This window comes from Cnephaeus nilssonii, assembly GCF_951640355.1.
Source record: "Cnephaeus nilssonii genome assembly, chromosome: 16".
Lineage (NCBI taxonomy): Eukaryota > Metazoa > Chordata > Mammalia > Chiroptera > Vespertilionidae > Cnephaeus > Cnephaeus nilssonii.
This window is the reverse complement of record NC_137087.1, coordinates 58,926,760-58,933,461: the sequence shown is the minus strand read 5'-3', so window position 1 is coordinate 58,933,461 and position 6,702 is coordinate 58,926,760.

Below are 6,702 nucleotides of genomic sequence, written 5' to 3'. Positions count from 1 at the left end.
AAGACGCTCGGCTGTTTTGGGGGTTCACCAATCAAAATCCCCATGGACGACACGGCCTTTAAGAAAAGCGAATTGAATCGCCTCGCCTTCCATCCTGCGCATGAGAAGTGAGGAAACCCAATATTCGTCCCAAAAGAACCAAAAACAATATGCTTTCTGTGGCCATGCGCGTGCCGGGCACACACTCAGACGCCGTGCTGGCTCCTGGCTCCGGGGGGCACTCAGCACACCCCCAAGGGCCTGCATCCCCCTGTGGGCACGCGATCCCCTCTCCGCACTGTCCTGGGGAGCTCAGCGAAGCAAGACATTCAGTCGTTTGTAAAGAAATCACAGGCTGTTGATGGAAAGGGGAGACTTCCCAGCACCCGGGTGCCTTCCTTAGTGTGGCGTGAGCGGTGTGCCTCGGTGTGCCTGGCGTTAGCACCGCGGGCACGGCTTCCCTGGGCGGCCTCCCTGTGTCACTGGCTGCCAGGAGCCGGGAGCACTCACGCCCCAGAGCCGCCGCCCAGGAAGGAGGCCTGCGGCCCGGTGTCCCAGCCTCACCCAGGAAGTGAGTTCCTCTGTTTCTGAGGCGTCAGGAAATAACGTTTCCGTAGCAGAGTTTCACTGAGCACCCCCTTAAACTCCCCACCACAGGAAGGGCCTTGCTGGGTAGCGGATGGGATGACCCCGTGAGAGGAGGGGGGTCTGTGCTCAGAGGCCGCCCACGTCACACCCCGCCAGGCACCCAGCGCTGAGAGCCAGCTTAGAACTGCTCTATCAGCTCGGCCGGTGTGGCTCCGTGGTTGAGCGTCGACCTCTGAACCAGGAGGTCACGGTTTGACTCCCGGTCAGGGCATGTGCCCGGGTTGCGGGCTTGATCCCCGGTGGGAGGCATGTAGGAGGCAGCCGATCCATGATTCTCTTTCATCATGGGTGTTTCTCTCTCTGTGTCCCTCTCCCTTCCGCTCTGAAATCAATAACGACATTTTTCTGAAGTCATCTATCAGTAGGGACCTCCTCTGTCACCAGCAAAGGAGGATGAAGTCGTTATACCATCATTTCAGGAAGTGAGCAGCCAGGGCCACGCTGGGCCCTGGGCACGTCCCACCAGGGGGCTCCTCACCGCCAGCCAGGCTGTGGCACTGGAAAGTGCTTAAAACACCCCCTACTGGGAGTCCACGTGGCTCCCTCCCCCCCTCCCCACCGAGTCAGGAAGAAAGTCTCTTTACAAAGAGGCACTCCGCTCACACGACAGACAGAATTAACACCTCTGTTATTCCCCCCGGAAGGTAATCGAGCGCTATATCGCCTCTGCACGAGGCTTCCTGGGTATTTGCACAAGACGGACGCAGCCACGCAGCCACTAACCTGCACCTGTTCAGCTGCAAACTGCAAACTCAGAGACTCGGTGAGGCCTCGCACGCCGGGCAAGTCTCTGCACGCCGGTCCTCCGCGTCTTTCTCGTTAAAAATTAGAAAGAGAGGTCGGACCATTGACTCAGTCATAAAAAAACGTGATCGCATCTTAAACTAGAGATCATCGGTGTTTGCATCCCTTATCAGGACTGTGCTGATGCGCGTTTGAAAATGTATCAGGCGCCGTAAAACAAATCATTAAGCAGGAAGCAGCTCGGGGCCTCCGCACGCCCTGACCCTCGGCAACCCTATTACAGCGCCCAAGTGTTTCTAACAAACAAAAGGAGAAATTAGCTCTTTTGTTCTCAGGACTGTCAAGCAGGTTAGTTCATCTAACAGAGTCTTTTATTAATAAATGGCGCCGATCTCCATGCGAGCGCTGCTAAAGCAAATCACATCATCGTGGGAGAAAGACATACCTATTATTTTCCGGTGATATATTGCTTTGCAGCTGTAGCCAAAACAATCGAATAAGCACTATTAGATAAAGGATTCTGAATATGAATGTATTGGATTTGTAGTGGAAGGAAATGAACACATTGCGGCATTTACGTCAGGTTGGGTTAGTCCGGGGCACCTCTTGCTCCTTAATAAATGCAGATCAAAAGACTTCTCTTATGTAAAAAATAATAACACAAATTTCAGCACTCTGGAATAACACAACCACTTTGTAACGTTCGGAAGAAATCAGTCAGCCGGGCGCAGCGCGGAATGTAAATTATTTTAGGAGGGCACACCGACCCTGCCATGCCTCTCCCCACACATTTATATTCATAAAGGGTTCCCAGCGCCTAGAACAATAGCGGCCATCCATTTGCCATAAAGCATTTCGGCATTTGAATTGTCACTTATGGCAGCTTTGATAGACATGTACTATATAAGAAAAATATCTCCCCGTGCTCGACGCGCTTAATAAATTGATTAAACTTCTCCTCCGCCGATTGTTTTTTTGTCTTAACTTCTTCTCCAGACATCACCTGGAGGAGGCTGCACTTGCTTCCCGAGGACCGTTGCGAGGGGAGACAGTTTAATCGAGGCCCCGGCGCTCGAGCACTGTCAGAATTTCCCTCCGATGATAAATGATTGTATAATGCAACCGTCTACGGCGAGGGCTGAATTATATTAGCCATCAGTGTTCAAAACCCATTTGAAACTTAATTGTGCTGTGATAGTGGTATCCCCCAGTCAGCAGAACAGCAGGTTTATAAAAATCATCTCCTCTGATTGTTAACCGCTTTCCTAATGAAGCCGATGATCACAACACTTTGCAATAAACGCGTCCTGTCAAGATGTCACGGAGCGCGGGATCGTGGCCTCCACCGTGAGCAAGGGCTTCTGTGATTTGGGTTTATCTGCATGGCGCGGGACTCAACAGATCGGTCTGCATATGGAAGATAATCTCCATAAAAAGGGAGAGCGCCGTATATTAAAACGGGATTATCAACTAGAACATAATCATGCCCCTGTAATTATACGGCGCCACCATACGTAGATGTGAACAACCATACAAGAAAATAATTGAGGGCCATAAAACTTAATTCAGAAAAATCAATAGAATATAAAAGCAATCAGATAAGGCCTCTTAAGAAATCGATCAAGGCTTGTACAAAGTCATAATGTGTTTCCCTAAGAGAAAAGGAGCTAAATGAAGCAGAGAAACCTACATAATATTCTACAAGTAGGTTTCTAGAGGTGCTTGTATGGTGAAGAGGGAAGAAGGATGGAAAATGCAATTACTTTTTACATTCTAGAGCCACGCGTACCTGGAGCAAGAGGAATATATGTTAAGTACTAGCAGCCAGAAGGGCTGTTAGACCAATTATTCGTTTTTTGATCATTTATCTATATTTGTGTCTTTTTGTATCTCTCTAGAGCCTAGGAAAGCTATTAGGCTCTGCTCGCTGCAACTTTATGTATCTTTATATGTTGTGCGCTCAATCTGAAATACTCGCGGATTTAAATATTGGTACAACGTGGAACGAACCGCGGGGTGAGAAGTCTGTGAGGAAGTCGCCTCCCCCTCCCCCGCGAGTCCCCAGAGCCCAGCGGCGCTTCGCCTGCCACCCCCGCATCGTTTCTGCGGAATTTGGCCACATCATTTGACCAGAACAGTATGCTAAGCCAAGACTGTTTTCATTATGCAGGGGTGGGGGAAAAAAAGTTTATAAATGAAACCTATTTTCCTACGGGAATACATGACTATTGGATTATGTCCCCAAGGATCTGGGGAAATAATCAGGGGAAAATGCACACTGCTTTTGAAATATTCCCACAAAACTCTGCACAACTGTACATTAGCAAGAGCGTTGCGGTTTATTTTGTATGAAAACAAATAACAAAAGCTCATATAACCTATAGGTGAAATGTATCCTTAATCCCCCAAAGCTCCCTCGCCAGGCTTCCAGAGGAAACAAATAACTTTTTGTGGAACAGTTAATGCTGCTTTTTTGAAAGAAGAGGCGGGTGGAGAGGGGCTCCATTTTTTTTGGAGCCGTATTAGGCATTGCACATTCGCAGGGCCACCTGATTGCTTTCGCCCAATGTAGCTGGATGCATGAGCTGCCTCTACTTCTAAAGAGAAGTGTACTTACAATTTATGTGCAAGAATCTCTAATAGGTTCACAGTTTGGAGGAGGGCAGCATAAAAGGGCTTGTGTCAAGATAGCTGAATGGGGAAATTTACATGTTATCACTGTGATTTATGAAAACAGAAACTCAGAATATTTACTTCAAAGTTTGTTTAATGTATTTAGAATTCGAGTGGAACCAGCTGGTTTTTTTAACTTCTAAAGATCATGTTGTTATAACCCTGTTCAAAAGGGTGATTGTACTGTATTTCTTTAAAAAAAACTTAAGAGGTATTAATTACAGGAGGAAGGGCAAAGACTGTGAGATCTCTGCCGCCGTGTGAGGAAACCTACAAGCTCTGTAATCACATGCATCCTTGAGGAACCGTGGCACATGCCACGTTCTCACAGAGCTATGTTCTCCTGGCCAGGAATCTGCAAATACACCCACAAAATCATCATCACCATCAATACCATCACCACCATCATTAACATCACCATCAATACCATCATTATCATCATCACCATCATTACCATCACCATCAATACCATCATTATCATCATCACCATCATTACCATCACCATCATCACCATCACCATCATCCCCATCACCACTGTCATCAACATCACCATCATCACCATCACCACCATCATCAACATCACCATCACCACCATCACCATCATCACTATCACCATCATCATACCGTCACCACCATCATTAACATCACCATCAATACCATCATTACCATCATTATCATCATCACCATCATTACCATCACCATCATCATCATCACTATCACCACCATCATCACCATCACCACCATCACTATCACCATCACCACCATCACCATCATCACTATCACCATCATCATACCGTCACCATCATCATCATCATCATCACCATTGTCACCATCACCATCACCATCACCATCACCATCATCACCATCAACACCATCACCATCATCAGCATCACTATCACCACCACCATCAACATCACCATCATCAACATCACCATCATCACTATCACCATCATCATACCGTCACCATCATCATCATCAACACCATCACCATCTTCTTCATCATCATCATCATCATCATCATCATCATCAAAAAATCTCTTGGAACTGGGACACTTAAGACAGTGCACACTGCGGAGAGTGCTGGTGGTGGAGAGTCCACAGGGAGAATGCAGAGTTCAGACCTAGGCTGTTATCTAATTAAGTCACCTTCACCAGCTAGAAAAATATTAGGCCCTCAAACCAAAATATGTATCAGACCTAGACTAGCCAAAACAGATTTGAAAAGTTGGAGGACTAGCTGATTTCAAGGGCTATTCACAAGCCGTAGTAGCCAAGACAGTGGGTATAGTATTGACAGAGGAGTGACAGGTAGATTTCTGCCCCAGCGTTCAGAAACAGGGCCACACATCTGCGGACAATTAATTTTTTTACAAATGTGCTCAAACAATCAATGCAGGAAGGATAACCATATGCACTGTACACAAAAATTTACTCAAAAGGGAGAAAAAGCCTACATGTTAATGACTAAAACCACGAACATCTGGAACCAAACACACAAGTAAATTTCAGGGATCTTGAGTTATATACAAAGATTTCTTAGAGATACTGCAAGTGACAAGACAAGCCATAGGCTGCGAGAAATTAGTTGCAAAGTATATATCTGATTTAAAAAAAAACACACACATTCTTTACATATATCTGGAAAATATAAAGAACTCTTAAAATTCAATAAGAAAAAATCAGCTCAATTTTTAAAACTAGACAAAAAATCTGAAGAGACACGTCTTCAAAAATACACTTCCGAAAAATAGGCACACGGAAGGATGATGATCCCCACACCAGTCATTAGTGAAATGAAAGCTAAGACCACAATAACACACTACCACGTGCATAGCAGCTTGTTCCGAATTAAAAGTAAGCCTGGCTAGCCTGGCTGGTGCGGCTCAGTGGTTGAGCATGGACCCATGAGCCAAGAGGTCCTGGTTGGATTCCCCATTCCGGCACATGCCCAGGTTGCGGGCTCGATCCCCAGTAGGGGGCATGCAGGAGGCAGTCAATCAATATTTCTCTCATTGATGTTTCCGTCTCTCTCTCTCCCTCTCCCTTTCTCTCTCTGAAATCAATAGAAACATTTTTTTTTTTTTAAAGAGCAAAACTGACCATACCAAGGCTAGCTAGATGGTAGAGGAACTGGAAGTGTCATACCCGATAGAAAACTCTTCCAAACACTTTAGAAAACAGTTTGGCGGCTTCTTCAAAAAATGCATCTACTTATGTCCCGTCACTCCTTTGTCTGAGCATCGTCTTAGTGCTGTAGATAGGCTTAGCCAACCTTCCCAGGGTGTCTCTGGCTATCAGGTCATATTTTTAAAGAAAGGAAGTAATCATTCTCGTCTACTTTTCCAGCTTTGTTGAAGCGTGGTTTAATATGTATTGCAATTAACCATTCTAAGTGTATAGTGGAATGAGTTTGGGCAATTGTATAGAGCAGTGATGGACAACCTTTTGAGCTTGGTGTGTCAAACTTCGCCAAAAAACTGAGCATAACTCGGGTAGTGTGTCACTTTGAGGAAAAAAAATTATTTCACAAATGTTTCATCCTCAGGAGCAGCAAATGTTTCATCCTTGGCATGCGGCCGCCTCAGTGGCCACGTGTCATCAGAAATGGCTACACGTGTCAGTGCTGACACGCGTGTCATAGGTTCGCCATCACTGGTA